General features: G+C 41.7%; 1 protein-coding gene across 2 annotated transcripts in view; it reads right to left on the reverse strand.

Moving 5' to 3' along the window:
* The window catches only part of COL22A1 (collagen type XXII alpha 1 chain), a 224,601-nt gene that overhangs the window by 173,612 nt on the left and 32,679 nt on the right, over positions 1–18,310 (reverse strand). The window lies entirely within an intron of this gene.

The raw sequence follows: 18,310 nt of genomic DNA on the forward strand, positions 1-18,310 counted from the left end.
CCATTTGCTGCTGTTACTGATCACAAAGAAACAAAGCTAAAAGCACAGCACTGGTAACCTCAAAGTCAGCTCTGTGCCTAATGGCCAAGGCCTGCTATCAAACAAATGTGTCCTGCTACAGCTGTGAGCCCCCAAAACTCAGTCTGAGGATGTGCAGCCATTCAGGTGATCAGAGATAAATCTAGATAAATCACACAGAAGTAAAAGCAGAAAACAGGAGAGGCAGCTGCCTCAAGTTCTCCATGTGGAGGGGTCAAAGACAGCTTTGGCTTGGTAAGCAGTGAGAAACCTTCATATATAATACAAGAAAGCTGGAGGGGAACTCTTTACAGGAGCAGGTAGTGTCAGGTCAAGGGGAAATGGCGTCAAACTGAAAAGAGTAGATTTACATTAGATATGAGGATTTGGAAGAAATTCTTTATTATAAAGGTGATGAGCCATTAGTGCAGGTCACCCAGAAAACCTGTGGCTGCCCCATCCCTGGAAGTGTTCAAGGCCAGGTGGAATGGGGCTTCAAGCAACCTGATAGAGTCAAAGGCATCTCTAGCCCTAGCAGGGGGTTAGAACTAGTTGACCTTATAATTTCCCCTCCAACCCAAACAATTCAGTGATTCTCTGACTCTGTGATCACATTCTTGGTTTTGGCTAAGAGGCCAGATCTTCTTTATGTCACTGAGCTTCTCATCCCAGCAACATCTCAGATGAGATTTCACAGGTCACTGTACCAAACCCTAAATTCAGATAGGAAAAAAAAAAAAAAACACCATGAAGAATGTGATTTGCCTAATAACTGCTTACAAACCTGATAGCTGTGCCACTACACAAAAAATGGCAACAGCATTTATGACTAGCTGAGGAAACTCCCACCCACCCCAAAATGTAGCATGTGTAGTGTAGTATGGACCAATGCTTCCACATTCAAACATCCTGTCTGCTTTACAATGCTCAGCACTTCCATATTTCTATACAAACCAAACTCATTCTTTGGCCAGGAGGGCAGGAAGGCAGAGCCAAACTATTCTCCCTACTGCCATCCACCCAAAATTGGGATGCCACATTCCCACTGCCCATTAGGGAAAGGCTCTTGGCCTGGGGCTCTGCTATTCCCTGAACCATGTCAGGTCATTGTTTAGAAAGAGCTCATTAGCACAGAGTGAACCCATCTCACCAAGGGTCCCATGGGCTGTGGTGGGACAGTGCCAGGGCCCAGGACTTTTACTGGCAGTGGTGTGGCTTCCAAGGACCTGTGCTGACACAGGACTTCCCTCTGGGTGGCATTTCTCCTGGCTGCACTGTGTGTGCACATGAAGAATCAGGCCCTCCATCACTGATGCTCAGCACAAGCATCCACAGAGAAAGCTGGGGTGTTCAAAGGGGGTCCCTCCATCCCAGAGCTCACATGGAGATACCCAGAACCAGCAGTTATTTGGCTGAGTTACTCAAGTATTGATTACAGAATTGCTGGAGCATGTCCAGAGAAGGGCTATGAAGCTGGGGAAGGGTCTGGAGCACAAGTTTGATAAAAAAACAGCTGAGGATGCTGGGGATGTTCAGCCTGGAGAAAAGGACGCTCAGGTTGTATCCAGCTGGGGGTTGGTCTCTTCTCCCAAGTAACAAGCAAAGAGGACAAGAGGAAATGGCCTCAAGTTGCACCAGGGATTGGATATTGGGAACAATTTCTTCACTGAAAGAGTGGTCAGGCATTGGAACAGGGTGCTGAGGGAAATGGTGGAATCATCATCCCTGGGAGCACACAAAAAAATGTGTAGATGGAGCACTGAGGGACAAAGTTTGGTGCTGGCCATGGCAGTGATGGGTTAAGAGCTGAACTCAATGATCTCAGAGGGCTTTTCTCACTTTTATAATTCTGTGATTCCATAATAACAGTAGAGCACAAAGGAGACAAGTTCATGCTGAGAATGTGCCAGTGGTCACTCGTAACACTGGTACTGTCAGCTTCACAGGATGTTGCCTTAAGCTCATACTGGTGGCTGTCATGGCCAGGATGCCTTCTGACAGTGACTCCATCTTACAAAGGCCCACACAGGTGCAATTCTTTGGTAGGACATTCTTTTATAGAGTGTTACAGAAAGAGGAAATTTTCACATGAGATAAGAAGTAAGACAAGGAAATCCTGAATCCTTTAATAGTTACACTTGATCCATCTTGGATCTGTGTTTTCCCACCCATTCACTAGCCATCACATCATTAGCTTCTCAAAGAACTGACTGTCTTTATAATGATCCAAGGCCAGCTTCTCTGGAATTGCTCCCCCACTGCCTTTCTGGGAAGCAGATGGGTTGGGGAGAGTGATACGGACCCGGTGCTCCTGCTGGGAAATTGAAAACTTGCTCCCTGCAGGGATCACCACCATCAGTGTCTGACCCCTTCCCCTGGAAACTGCTGGATATGTGGTGTTGTTTTCTGTGCCCATAACTGACTCGGGATTAGTTACTGAGAAACAGCTTGGCAACCTTCCAGGCCACTACACAAGAAAATCACTCTATTGCCTTATGGCTAAACAAAGTCTACAGTTTGTCTCTAATCACCTCCATTAGAGCACAGTTTGTCTTCTAATCAAAGGCCACGTTTGCCATTTTATTTTTCTTCCTATCTTCCACCCATGCCAGGACCCAGATGCTGCAAACATTCCTATATATGTAGACATTTAGAGATTAAATATCCCTCCTCCAAGGTCTGAAGGCTCAGGGTCTAATAGAGAGGTTCTGGTGGATTTTCTGCTGGAAGAAAGCACAAGGAAAATATATTGGTGATCTCTCAACGAAGATTTTTTTTCCATCTCTTTGCCAGACTCACAAATTTTACAGCTACAGAAAACTATAGCCAGTGTCAAGGCCTCTTGCATACAACATCAGACATCTCATATTCCACAGCAATATCTGCTCTTTTGGAAAAGAATCTTTCCCAGAAGAAAATACTTTTAAAGCCAGCAGCTTGAGGTTGAGATGAACAAGACCTCATCTCTAAAAAAGGCATCAGCCTGCATTTTAAATAAGCCAGGGCACACTCTACCAGCCCCATAGGTGATCTTTTTTCAGGCATTAACTAAGCTCAGTTAGAAAAAAGTGAATCTTACATGCCCCTTAAAGAGAAGCTTCTAGTTTCCACTTTTGTCTTGCTGAAGGGATTCAGGCAATCAGTGCAACAACTTTTAACACTGATGATGTGCCCTCTATTTCCATGTCTCTATACTTCTCCAAAGGCCAGATGAGAACTGATGGTCGTATCTCCTCATATATTCTTCCACAGGTGGTTTGGGTGTTTAGATCATTGCCAGAATTTAATGTGGCATGAATTTTCTTAGTCAGTGCAAGGTTATGTACAAGTCCATATGAAAGAGTAATTTAAAGATAAGATTCAGTGTCATGGTTCTCTTGACATCTTGCACAAATACCAAGCAAGCCCAAGTTTCCATCACACAGTATGTGTCCAGCCAAAAATAAAAAAGCTGCACATGTACATTCAATCTATTATTTGCATTAACCTCTTTATACATGTAGATAGGACATCAGCCTGTGGGAGCAAGTCCAGAGGAAGCCACCGAGTTGATTAGAGGGATGGGACATCTGTCCAAGGTGGAAAGGTGGAGAGAATTTGGATTATTCAGGAGGTAAAGAGAAGGCTTTGGGGTGACCTGATTGCAGCCTTTCAACACCTGAGAGATGGAGAGAGACTTTTTACAAGAACCTGGAGTGACAGAATAAGGGGAAATGGCTTCAAGGTTTAAGTTAGATATTAGAAATGTATTGGGCTTTTTTTACTCTAAAGGTGGTGAAGCACTGGGATGGGCTGACCAGAGAGGTTTTGGATGTCCCATCCCTGGCAGAGTTCAAGGCTTGGCTGGATGGATCTCTAAGCTACCTGATCCAGTGAAAGATATCCTTGTCCATGGCAGGAAGCTGGAAATAGATGATCTTTAATGTCCCTTCCAACCCATTCTATAATTCTATAATGAACTTCTAAACATAAGTGCTTTTGTGTTAATGTTGCCATGGTGTACCTTACTAGAACCACTCCCTGAGCTGGCCCATTTTAACCAAGAGAGGATCCACCTCCCACAGCTGGAATTAATCACTTTATTCTCCACCTTCATTAAAAAGAGCTGCCATAGCAGAATGAGTGAATCCAGCAGGGAAGGTTAAATGTTGCTTGGCAGACTCACGGGGGAGTAAGCACTGTGTTGTTTTCCTTGGTGAAAGTCAACATTAACCATTTCTTCATGCTGTCACCCTAGCACAGCTCCTCCTCACCTACAAACCCAGAAGTGTAGGGAGAATCAAACTTACCATCCAGCCTGGAATTCCAGACTAAAATGGGATGAAAAGCTCAGCCCAAGAGCAGGAGAACACACAGGTAATGTTTCTCTACAGGGGCTTCAGCTGTTTTTTCATGGTTCCCACCAACCCCAGGAAAATCATCAATGTGTCAAAAAAAAACCAAAATACAAACCACCAAAAACCCAACAAAACTACAGAAATTACTATATAATTATAGATTAATTGCAGATATGTCTACACTCTCCACTTTCCCATTCAAAATTATATAATTAAACATCTATTGATTTAATGAAAACTCAGTCTGTACTATTCTGAAATTAGGACACTCACCTCCCCCCGTGGGAGCACAGATCCACCCAGTATGAATAGCATGTTTATCCACCCCTGTGGTTTCCATTCCCTAGATTTTATTTGTGTTAACAGAGAAAATCACTCCATTCACTTCCAATTATATATATGGATGTGTGTGCATGTACATACATTATAAAAAAGGCAGATGCTATAAAAAGAACTGAGTCTAGAAGAGAAGAAAATAAAGAATGCTTGTACTCCAAAAGAGACTTATTTAAAGGATAGAATGTGGGGGATGCTTGAGTCCATGGGAGTTGTGGAGTCCCCCATCAGTGACCATTCTTCACCAGAAATCCACAATGAGATGAGCAGCCAGCCCCTTCCACTGACTTGATCAACAATTCATCCCCTGCTCAGTTTGAAGTCACATCTAACCACAGGAGAAAAGTCACAAGCCCCTGGGACAGAGCAAATGAAGGGGAGAGGGCCCTTGGTGCCTTCAGTGCCCTGTGTTCTGGTGATAGCAGGTTACTTGGAAGCTTACTCTATAATGAGGGGTGGAGGGGGAAGAGAAAACACAGACAAAACAACTTCTGTGACTGTGAACTTACTGACATCAATTTACTTGCTCTCCTTGGCATTTCTGCCTCTCACTCCACCACAGAGTTACGGGTAGAAAACACTTTTCCTGAAAAGCTGTTCTTCTCCTGTGCATTTTGTGGTGAAGAGGAGACAATTATTGAGAAGAAAAAAGGAAAGAACAGAAGATGAAAGGGTGAGCCTCTCACAATTACAGTCTCATGCACCGTTCCTGAACTGCACCAACACAGCCTCAGCCTGGCACCACGCTGGAGGTGCCTGTCAGGGAGCAGGGAACACACATGAAAAAAAAAAAACAGCATCCAGAAACCTGCAGAGCCAGGCCAGGTCCCTCCTGAGAGCTGGGCTGTGCTGAGCACACTAAGAAGGTGCAGGGACACCCCCAGCCCCACAGGTAAAACCTCTGCATAGAGCCAGGGAGGAACCATCTCCTAAGAATTTCTGCTTCTGTTTCACATACTTCCCTGCTGGTAGCACAGGAGCTACCAGCTCCTGTTTTAGGAGTTTTAGGACTAAAAGGTTGGATCTCTGTGACCCAAAGTGCATCTTCATTACACTTGAGTGCATCAAAGCTCTCATGGAAAATCTTCAGAGCACCCCACAAGGAAGGGATTTGCACCACATGTAAATCTGTTCAGCCAAGGTTTATTTCTGAGGTCTTTTAGTGCTGTGTGAGCTTAACAAAACCATTGGATTCACTAGAAATAACTCAGAATGTATGCAAATAGCTGTATAAAGTCGTGAGAAGTCAGTCTAATACTTTTTCAGATGTTTGGTTAATTAAACATTTATTATCTTGCACACTACTAGTTCGTGGAAAATTAACAGTAAGATATACATAAACACAGAGGAGAGAAACTACTCTAAGCTCCAAAATAGAGATTAAAAAAAAAAAAGAAAAAGGAAACAACCTCCTCTAGGATCTGAACAAGAAAGAATTTTCTTGATCCTGTGAGACTAAGAGATATTTTTCAACATTTCAGTAACACTTAGCATTTTATGGTCAAGGCATGTACCCATGGAAATCAAAGTAAAAAGCTGAGAGACTTTTTTTTATTACAGGCCCCCTAGAACAAATAAAAATATCGACCTCCAAAGCCAGATTACTTATAATCAACTCAAAAATAGTTTGCAGAGATGAATGTGGTAGGAGGGTGTAACAACCCATCCACTAATTCCATTTATTTAGAGTTCCTATTCTGTCTTCTTGTGCTGTCAGCAAGCACACAGGACAGTATTTTTAACTAAATAATAGTATGCAAAAGGATTTACAATGAAAAAAAAAATCCCACCCACTGGGATAAACTCCTAATTATAGATGATAAAAATCCTTGATTCTGAGCCAGTCATACATTAAAGAGATTCCTGTGTACCATCTTACATTGCATGAAGCCACAGTGTCTTACAGCTTGTAAAGCTGTGAGCACGTAAATACTCAGCTGGTGATAAATAAATTATAAATATAATATTAGCCCAGGAAATTAATTCTACAGGATACTATCAAGGTCACTACAAAGAACAGTTTATCAAGCAGGTAGCTTAGACAGGCATCTGCTTCTATGCTTGCTAATAGAAATCAGAACAGCCAGCATAAATGATGTTGAATTTTTGAAAGATTCGCAGTTCTGCAAATGTTACACTTGTCCTTAAGCAACTTTGTTAAAGATCAACATGCATGACTCACTATTGCAGCACAGAGCTCTGAGAGCTTGGAGGAATAGTTATATACGTCCCTGAATAAACTAACACAGTAAATTTTCCAGTACATTTTGTTATATTTTGTGAGTATTTTAGACTCACAGTTCAACTAAGACTCATGTCCTATTCATTATAAGCAAGGATAATTATGATTTTCTTCTATTTTTATACTCTGTTGCCCCTTTCATTAGAGCCATGAGCTCCAGTAGAGCCACAGGTGTAGAAGTGGGGTTATTTCTCTGGAGTGGGAGTGATGACTGCAGGTTGTCAATAAGATGGACTAGGGAAGGAACATGATGACCAACATCTGCCCTCTCTCAAGGGGAAACTCTTGGGGCTGGACACTGTCAAAATATATAGGGAAATATGGTGTCAGGAGTTAAAAATGGATGTCCAGTTTCCTAGTCTAGACACCCAAGTGACCTTTCCACAGTGCCTGGTCTGTGCAGTGTGCTGCAGCAGAGAGCACTGAGGTTTCAGAAATCTGTGACTCAAAGGCTGGTCTGCATCATTTCAGTCCCCGAGGGATTGTTAGTCCTGAGCACATCCCTTCCCTAACATGATCCTTCTTATATGTGTTATGTTTATATACAAGTCAAAATATTTGAGACAAGGCATGCTGTATGCCATCAGACAAGCCCTGCTCAACAATAACAAAAACATCTCTACATTGTCAACACTGTGTTCAGTAGAAATCTAAAACATATCTCCACACCAGCTACTGTGAGAAAAATTAACTGCATGCCAGCCAAAACCAGCACTCTACTGCAGAGGTGCCATTCACATGGACATTTCTGCAAAAGGCACCCAGAGTGAATTTAAGGAAAATTTGAATAAATCATAGAGTCATAGAATGGTTTGGTTTGGAAGGTACCTAAATGATCATTCAGTTCCAAACCCGCCATGGGCAGGGACACCTTCTGCTACACCAAAGTCCTGTACCATTGGAACCTGTTCCAGTGCCTCACCACCCTCAAAGTGTTCCAACTATCTAATCCAAATTTTATCTCTTTCAGTTTAAAGCCATTTCTGTTTTTTCTATAAGATAATAATAAGATAAGAATGATTGTTTAATTACCTTAACCCATACTCAGAACTCCACTGGCTCAAAGTCAGCTTTTCAATCCCATTTATAGCAAGATGAATTTACCACAGCAGTTCTTCCACTGGGTTTGTTCACCACGTCCTCCAAGTGAATTTTTAGCTTCTGTCTATGAGAAGACAACCAGGATGCACCAGCAACATGGGTTTGGTTTACATTCAAGCTGGTCTGAGCTGGCATCCTTTCCATTTTGGTTCCAGCAAAGTACAGTTTGGTTTGGGGTCTGACTTTGTCACAGTGAGAACTGAAAAGATCATTAAGCATGAGTGGATTCACGCTTCAATTAACAACAACAACAAAAAAGCTATTAGCAACAAAGGTATCTTTCAATAATAGTAATTAAAAAAGCTGTCTCTGTTACTCTTAATTGTATTGCAGCCATTATTTGTTCTTTAAAGCATTATCTCCTTGCTATAAATGAGTCAACAGACTGCAGCAGGTAATATCACAGCACAGTTAACTTCAAGAACCAATTTATCACAAGATTTAGGCAGAAGCCTAAATAAGGGAGAGGGAACCATTCTTCTCACTGGAGTAGTCCCTTAGGGATTTAATAAATTTGGCAGTACAGTGTTTGACCCTAAGCATATGGCAATACTTGATAACAGCTCTCTGAACTGACGTTGTCTCCTTCGACTGCACAAACCCTGCAGCATCAGGGAGCTGGGTGGGAAATGCAGCACATCCACCTGAGCTTGCCACAACGTTGAATATCCATCAGTAACGTAAATTATATCCAGAGACCTGAATATCCATCAGTAATATCAATTCCAGCAGACTGAATTCACTGGCATAAGGAAACAAACACTATTGTATTCCCAGAATGTGGCAGGGAAAGGTTCAACTCTTTTGCTTTTGGTTGTTAAAGCAAAGAATCCATTGAGCTCTCTCAAAAGTGAATGAAAAGAGAGAGGCACTCCAAGGTTGAATCATGTCACCTGTCTCAGTCATCCTCAAAATGAATGAAACATTCTCTTGAGATGTCCACTCCTTTCCACTGACTATCAAAAGAGCACAGACAAATACTTTTCAGCTTGTTGCAGTTAGATTATATGAATCTTGCCAAAGACACCTAATTGTTAATTCTACTTATGGTTTTCAGTTCTGGTCCAACATCAATCTTCAACTCTGAAACACCCTTTGATCTAAGCTATTAGAGTCATTTGCCACAAAGTTTTACCACTAGTGACTAAAATTCTGCTGCACCATCCCACCTGTGTCACATTAATATTGCAACCTCTGACAGAGGTGTTGCATCTTCAGTGCCAAATCAGAGAGGTTTTTACAGTACATGTAGAACTAATATATAAACAGAATTAATATATGCTATCAATTTGCTGAAAAACCCTGGAGGGACAAAGCACAGTGATTCTTATGACAATGTAGCTAAGTAAAGTCTCACCCAGAGGTGGTGGATTGGCTTGATTGTGTGTAGTCACTCTGCAGTAAAAATTCCTGTATTTCATCCTCTCTAGAGGTTTAACATGTTATAGCTTTATCTGCCTCACTGTAGAAAAAGACTGATACTTCAGTCTGAAAGGCTGAAAGGACACAGATTTGTTTTTCAGAGTTTATACATAGAGAAACAAACATAGGTCTATGCACAAACTCAAATATATACATATATATGTGCATTTTATAAATAAATTCCTGTGTTTCCTAGAGTACAGATGAAGTTATAGCCAAACTGACACTGAATGTTGACTATTACTCCCTAAGGAAATGAATGGAGTTTAGGAACCTGATGCCCCATGATCCTGATGTTCAACAGACAAGGATAGCAAGTGACAAAAATCACCTTATCCGATTGAACTACTTCACTTGAAAGACACCTTCCCTACTTCTGGCCAGGATTAGCAGCAGTACTCACAGTTCACAAAATATACAGCATGCCACAAAGCATTTTATGCAGAACTTAGAACTATTCTCCACCATTTTTAAGTACATTAATACAGTAGAGTTTGCAATAATCTCTTAATTTCATTTTAAAGAACTTCATTAACTTAACTTTATCAAAAAGCAGTTCTCCAAGGTGTTAGAGAAGTCCCACTGCTTTTGTTTTGCATCATAAACAAGCCTACTGATTTGAAAAAGAATTTGGTATTTGGGTGTAACTTGTAGGGAACTTGATGGGATTGAATCCCTCACCCTACAATTTGCTAACAAAAATAGCCCACCAGTTAAACCACAGAAGCTCTACCACTGAGGAAAAAATATTCTTAACAGACTGGTACATTAGAATCCAATTCTGTTTGTTTGCTTAGTTTATTAGGCAAGGCAAGGCAAGGTAAGGCAAAAAGTTGAAATTCAGCAGAATATACAAACTTCCACAGTAGAGAGGATGCACCACTTCATATTACCAAGTGGTAAGAATGAAAATCATTGTATCATTTGAGTTTGAACTCTAGTAATAACATGAATACCTCTGTTGCAGAGACTATGCAAGGTTTACAGGTGTCACAGATCTGTTCATCCATCTGATGCCCCATCCCTGGAAGCATTCAAGGCCAGGTTGGATGGAGTCCTGAACCTGGTCTAGTGGGAGGTGTCCTTGTCCATGACAAGGGGATTGTAATGAGATGATCCCTTCCATCCCAGGCCATTCTATGATTTTATGATCTACCTACAGCTTCAAAATAAGCCATTAAAACTGAAATTCCCAGCTTTGTTTTGGTCACAGAAATAAATAACACAGGCTTCTAAAGACAGCTCAGCTGAACACAGGAGTGGAAGCAATGGTTTCATCCCAGATCTTAAAAGTAGGTGGTCCTACCCATTTTGTTCCAGGTGTTAATGTGTCAATGTATCTAGCTCTGAATACAGTTTATTAGTTCTGTTCTGCCTGTGAAATTGTTTCTAAGATTAGTTCAATTATCAGTTGATACACTTCAGTACCATGAAAGGTCACAAATTTTCTGGTTAATCTGTTTGAAGAGAAAGCTGAGTTTTTGTGCCAAACCTGTTCCCAGGTGTCGCAGGCAGCCCATGAGCAGCAACCACTGCATCCTTTGAAATCCAAGATCTCCCATGGTACCGCCAAACTCCCTCATTAGGCTGAATCACGGGATCTGCAGCTCTCATTGCAGTTACTCCTCACATGACTTTGAGGCTGGAATTTATGGAGCCAGGAGCAAAAAAACACAAAAATCCCACCAGCCTGAGAGACCAAGCTCACCATTGCTATAGTGGGTTTACAGAATTAATCATTTTATAAGGAGCTGGGGGTTTCAGGAAACCCACTGGGTTTTAGGAGTATAATATCTTGTGATACATTTAATACAGTGCATGGATTTTGCATGCTCTGATAGAGATTCAACCTTTTCTATCATTTCCTGTAAATTCTACCATCAGGAGAACTGGGAATAAATCTCCATAACACCTCTCTGGACTTTCCCTATCCTAAGAACTACATCCCCAAATAGAGAGAGAGAGAGCAGAGGAAATCTTTAATGTGCAGGTGCACCTAACCACAGCAGACAATGATCTACTCCATTTATAGATTTTGCTGGGAGTTACCATTAGATTTGGATGTGAATAGTCACATAAAGCATAAAAATTAACCACAAAGCAGGCTTAGAACACTAAGACTTCAAGTAACTGGTGTCCTTTCAGTTTGAGGCCAGTTTAGGGGTTGTAAATGAAGGAGGAAGAAAGCCCTGACTGTACAAATCTGCTGAAATTTAAAGTATTTTGGATTGTGAAGGCCACATGTCAAGAGTTTTCTCCTCATTGCTGTGTTTATCTTGGGCAGAAAAGCCTCTAACTAAACCTAAAGACTCTGAGATTTTTGAGTGCCTTGCCCTTGTTTCCTGCTGAGCATCTGGTCATCTTCAGAGGTTATTCTTTCTGCTGAGAATTCCTCAGCAGTCCATCAAACACCAAGAGAGACAGTGCTGCCCCAAGGATGAGTTATCTCTTTTACCCCATCATTTGGACTCCACTGGAGACAGAAAAACTCCTTCTGATTGCAGCTGGAGAAGTATTGGGCTCCCCAGCTGAAAATTGAAAGTGCTGAGCATCCACAGCTCCTGAAAAATCAATGCAGGCTGCAGACAGGGTTGAAAAACCAGCTACTTCCAGCACATAGGAATATGTTCCAGCTTTTTGCCTGCTCTTATTTCTGTATTTCTCCTTCATGTCTACATTATTTAGAAATGCCTTCCATAGTCACCTTCCTCCCCTCTTTTTTTTTTTTTCTCCAAACAACACATTACTTTTTCATAAGGCTCTGAGACCCATGGTTTTTTTGATTGTCTCAATATTTCTTTCTGAATCTGGGACTTACTTTTATCTGAGTCTTTGCCTTTACAATTATTTTTACTGTACATCAAACATTGTTCAGAAAGCTTTCTTGTCTGAAATGCAAGAAAACCTATTACAATCTAGGGGAGATGTTATCATCCAGTCAGATTTTGTGATTTCAGAAATGATTTTGTTGGCAGTTCAGAGATTCACTGCTTTACATAAAGTGATTGCCTGTGGTTTATGATGCTACTATTTGTCTGTAACTGCTAAAGAAAGAAGCTAGAGATAAGAAAGGCAAGTGCAAAAGGTTTAATTGATCTCATTTTATTATATTCCTATCTTCAGAGTCCCATATTAATATTCTCAGTGGTCTGCATGAAGTTGCAGGTTTGGAACAGACTCCTTTTCTCACAAACTGCATCGAAGAAAAGAAGTAAAACCATTTTCTGTCATACACTTATTTCTAAAACTCTGGGTTTTGGATGACTTTTGGATTCATATCTTTTCTCCCTCAGCATAAAGAAGAAATCAGGACACAGATGCTGAAATATCCTCATCCTGAAGGCAATGTCTAAGACATTGCTTTTTCCAAACTACAAGAGAATGAAAATAAATCAATAAATCACTCTCTGAAGCTCTAACAGAGTTAACATCCATTCTGGAGGAGAAAAGCTACCCGTGTGCACAGAAATATCAAAGTGCTGCCTGGAGGCACTGGCAGACAGTCTGTGTCTAAGTGAAGATGGTGGCAAGCTTGCTCATCCCTCCCACCAACAGCTCCAGCAAGATGCTCCCAGCCAGACACAGTGAGTCTGAGGAGGGAGAACTCTGCCCTCCCTCCCTGAACAGGAGCTGGGGCTGCAGTAAAACAGCAACAATTGTGTCTACTGGAAAGGCTGTTTAAGGAAAATGGGACAGGATCCTGAAGAGATCCACGTGCAGTGGGATATTTTTGTTAGGCGAGCTGTTTATTTAAGGCAAGCAAGTTGTGCTGAAGCCTAGAAGTGGAGTTTGAATGGGAAAAACCTGCTCAGCAATCCACATCATGCCCAGCATAAACCAGAGCACACCAGACCACAGGCTCAGGTCTGCATGGGGAGCACATGAAGGACTTTCCTCAGTTTTCTGAAGTCCTTAACTGATGTTCATCAAGCTGATATGAGCTAGCACTGCACCAAAGGACACAATCCAGACCTTCTGCTCCTAGTTAGCTGCTCTCACCTTGTGGCAGTTCCTCCCCTGGGACAGCATGGTGAAATAAATCTAAGTAAAAACTAACCTGGGAAAGGGAACAAAAATATTCATTGGCTTCCTGCTATAGTTCATGGTGGGGCCACATAAATGCATGTGCTGGCAGATGGGAGAAGGAAGTTAGGAAGAATAAGATTTTCTTTTTTAGAAGTGAGGCTGGTCATAAAACAGCTCTGTTGCAAATCTCAGAATAAACCTATTCATTTCAGAGTACCAAGCAAAATAAGAATTTATTTAGAATCACTGAGTTGTTTAGGCTGGAAAAAACCCTTAAGAGCATTGAGTCCAACCATCAACCCAGCACTGCCAGGTCCATCACTAAACCATGTCCCCCAGTGTTACACCTACACATCTTTTAAATACCTGCAGGGATGGTGACTCCACCACTTCCCTGGAGAGCCTCTTCCACTGCTTGACAATCCTTTCAGTAAAGAAATTTTTTCTTCATATCCAATCTAAACCTCCCCTGGTGAAACTTGAGGCCATTTGCTCTTGTCTTATTGCTTTTTACCCAGGAGAAGAGACAAATCCCCACCTGGCTATGATGCCTTGGAATGGCTGTCTAGAACACAGGCTGGACAGAGTTTGAAAATAAAAGAGGTCTTTATTAAAGGCCTTCAGTAGATAAACCCTGGGCAGTGAAAAAGCCTTATAGAGGCTACACCCAAGATGGATGATGGTCATGAGTTTTTCAGACAGATGTAAGTTTGGTCTATTTTCATATCAGGGTTAATCCTCCAATTACAACTTCAGGTAATGAAGTCATATTCCCCCAGTTTGCTCTTTGTCCCAGTTCACTTTTGTTTATAATTTTGGGGGCCTGAGGCTGAGGATGTCCTTGGATCTCAGGCCTAGAGGTCGTGTTTTGTCTGACCAAAATGTGAAGAGAACTCAATAACACTCTACATGGAGTTCAGAGTTATACACTAATGCAGTACAGGATCTAAAAAATATAAAAGCTAAAAACTTAAGGCATTATTCTTTCAGAGAGTTGTAGAGAGTGATAAGATTCCAACTCAGCCTGCTTTCCTCCAGGCTAAACACTCCCAGCTCCCTCAGCCACTACTCAAAGGACTCATGATAAAGACCCTTCACCAGCTTTGATGCCCTTCTTTGGACATGCAGCATTTAAATGATGTGGAGTTTACACAGTGCCAGAACAGAACTGTAGTTATCAGCTGGGAAACCAGTCACTTCTGCATGATCTGTGGAGAAATTGGGGTACAGCCAGCAGCCACAGCTCATTCACACAGTTCAAAGACATCAGCTCTGGAACCATTTCTCTCTAAGCTGGTAATAACTGGACCAAGTGGAAAATTAGATATGAGAGTTTCAGACATTTTATTTGAAAATAAAAAGTTCTGTAAGAGAAAAAGAATATATGAATATCTCTGCTGTGCTTCCTGGAGCCAAAAGATGCCAGATAGTCTTTCAACTAAATGGCAGAATATCACCACTAAACAAACATTTTGTCTCCTCACATCCATGAAAAGGATTTTTTCCCTTAGTTTCAAATAAAGGATAAATCAGTTGGAAATTCTGTCAGACCTTTCATGTCTTCACGGGAAACTGCAATTAACCAGCAAATGTGGTGATGAAAGGATGAGTGATCATCCTGTACCATGAATGATTGCTGGAAGACAGAGTTGTTACAGTTTGAGAAGGGCTCCACAACAGCTGTGGGAGTGCAGCATCAAGAAGCAGCAGGACATATCAGAGGTGACATCAGCTGGGTCACTGCCCAGCTGCAGCTTTTCAAAAAGCAGCAGTTGTCTGCTGAACTTTTAACAGACTTCCAAAGCCATCTGAAAGTCACTAGATTTTCAAGTGATGGTCAAATTCTTAGTACCTGCACTTAATCTGGACATCTTCTTAAGCAGCAAAATGTGCAATATATCCTTAGGTCTTGATATGTTCCAATATTTCAGTATTTCTGTGAGATTTGACTGTACTTATGTCAGAAAGTGCCAGCCAAGATATGGCAATTCAGATGCCTACCCTTTGTCATGGTCTCTGTGCATGAGGTATTTTTAACACTAAAGGCCAAGAAGAAACAGCTTCCTATTCTCTTCTGTGAATACATCATGAACCTGGGCAAAGGCAACCGAATAAAAAAGACATTTCTGAAGCTTTCAGACTTTTTGACGGATGTTCAAGGTGTTGCTTTGAAGGCTGGAAGCCCTTCATCATCAGTAACAGAATAGTGGTAGCATATGTCTTATATTTTATGCACTTCATAGACTACTCAAAGTCAACAAAGACGTGTAAAAATAGAAATATAAATGATGGGAATCGTCTGGACATGTGATTGCTTTTCATATCTTATCACAGACCCCACTAAATCAACTGAAATCAATGACAAACCATTGGTACCAAACAATTATTGAAACAATTCAGCCTCATCTCCTGTTTGCAAAGTATCTGAGATTCATGTGATGACAGTCCTTTGGTCTAGTATATTTTTAAATATTCCATAGCTGGCTGCTGTTATCCCTACATCATAAAAGCAGGAACTGTATTTAGGAAGCATGTAGCATCTCTGGAATTTTAGCAGAATGTATCTCTCCTGCTTTTTTGTGAAAGCATCACCCATTCTTGCCAGCCAACTATAGTCCAGAAGGTAATGGAGATGTGTGGCAAAAATATCTCCCCCTGCCACAATGTCCTACTGGGCAGACATGTTATTTTTTGATTATGTTATGCTTACTGCCACAAGACCAAATGAGAGCTAAAATGCTATTAATGCACTCAGTGACATCTTCTTAGCAATAAATTCAGTCAAATATAGCAAGATGGAATGACAGAGTCTAGGCCAGATGTCCAGGGAGACCTGAGACAAGAGATTCTGAACAGCTGCTGGCATAAAATCCAGCATTTGCAGCAGTTCACATTTCAGTAGCAGTACCAGGACCGGAGGACCCATCAGTGGTCAGTACAGAAAAAACTTCCTCCCATTTCTACCCTTTGATTCATCTGTCTACCTGGAGCTTACACAGGATTATTTCTATTAAAGCCAGAGCCTGGCTGTGGCAATATATGCTTCTGTCTCAGAATGTGCACAAAATGAACAGCAGCTTGGCAAGTGCCCTGGTCACGTTTTCCACCCACCCCGTGGTTTGTATGTTCGTGTTTTATGCAGAACTGTCATTAAAACCACTGAGAGTTAACTGCAATAGTTGTTAAAAGTTTGATCTTCTAAACATGTCGAAGGCCAAGCCATCACAGTGAACTCCTTTCCTGTTCCTACTGCATTAACATGGAATTTAAAAGTGGTACATGCACAAGAAATCACTTGGTCCTGTTCTCCATCTCCATTCTCTCACCCCCCAAAACAGTTCTACCTCACACATGCAGATAACAAAACAATTAACTGATCTCTAACAGAATATTTCTGCTGCAGGTGCTCTCATTACCTCATCCTCTGTTTCAGCAAGATTTTCATGGTTTTTTAGACCTGATCTAAACATCATGCCTCTTAATAGCCTTCTGCATGTAAAACAATAAATTAAGTAAGTATGATAACACTGATTCTGCCAAAGAGTATTTTCCCTGTTTTAAATGTAGGAAGAAAAAAATGTTGGGAAGACTCTGGGATTGTGTATTTGAGGACAAAAAGTTACTGTGCAGGAGAAATTGCAGTCAAAGGTGAGAAGTGAGACTGTGAGAGAGGAAGAGCCCTGCAGACACCAGTACAGAAGGAGGCTCAGGAGATCCTTCAGGTGCTGGAGCAGAGGTTCCCCTGCACAGCCCATGGTGAGCTGCAGCCCATGGGGGTCCATGGGGGAGCAGAGATTCCCCTGCAGCCCCTGCAGGACCCCACACCAGAGCAGGGGGATGCCTGAAGGAGGTTGTGATCCAGCCCATGCTGGAGAAAACTCCTGTGGACATGTGGAGGAAGGAGCTCATGCCAGAGCAGGGAAAGACTATGAGGAGTCCTCCCCTCTAGGAGGAAGGAGCAGCAGAGAAGTGTGATGAACTGACCACAGCCCCCATTCCTCACTGAGCTCACCAGTGCAGGTAGAAGCAAACACCTTGGAGTGGCTGTCATCGTGTCCAGGATGAAGGATGTTCCTGGTGATCCTTTGCAATCGAATGAGAAGTGTTATGGCCCGTGTGGACACAGGATGGGCTCAGAAAGCCACAGACAGATGGTATTGTACTCTGACAGGCAGGTAAAAGATTTTTTTAAGCAGGCAACAAATGATGACCCAGGTACAAAGCAGAGTAAATGATTGCTTTGGAAAAGGAAAGTAACAGAATTACAAAGGAAAATCACATTTTTGGTGTTCAGCAGCTGCAACAGGAAATTGTTTGGGTTGGTCAAGTGTGCCAATCAGAAGGGTTTACCATATTCTATTAGAGCCCAATTGTGTGTATGATTGCACGAGATTTTCACAGAAAAAAAACAAGCTCATTCAGTCTGCATTACAGTCATTATTCCCCATGTCTTCCATTTGTATTGGGATTACACCATCCATTTCCCATTTATGTTTAGGCTAAAAAAGCAGTAACAGCTTGATATTGCTGGGTAATGTCAACTAACTCTGCCTGCTTGCACTTGTCACTCTTTCAGGACCCTACATAATCCCAGATCTTTTTTCTTACAAAAGGAGGTTACAGAAAGCAATAAGAGATTTTCACATTAGATACAAGGCCTGTTCACAGTAATCACAACACACACTGCAAAAAGCAGCAAAACCAGGCATCTTTCATGTAGTCACTAAGAACAAGAGAGTGATTTATCAGTGGTGGAAGGAGAACAGGCTGTGTGGTTGTAGTTCCTGTAAAAGTGCTGGGAGATACCAGCCACAATGCCATTCCCATC

Source organism: Sturnus vulgaris, chromosome 1 (genome assembly GCF_052056855.1).
Source record: "Sturnus vulgaris isolate bStuVul1 chromosome 1, bStuVul1.hap1, whole genome shotgun sequence".
Taxonomy (NCBI): domain Eukaryota; kingdom Metazoa; phylum Chordata; class Aves; order Passeriformes; family Sturnidae; genus Sturnus; species Sturnus vulgaris.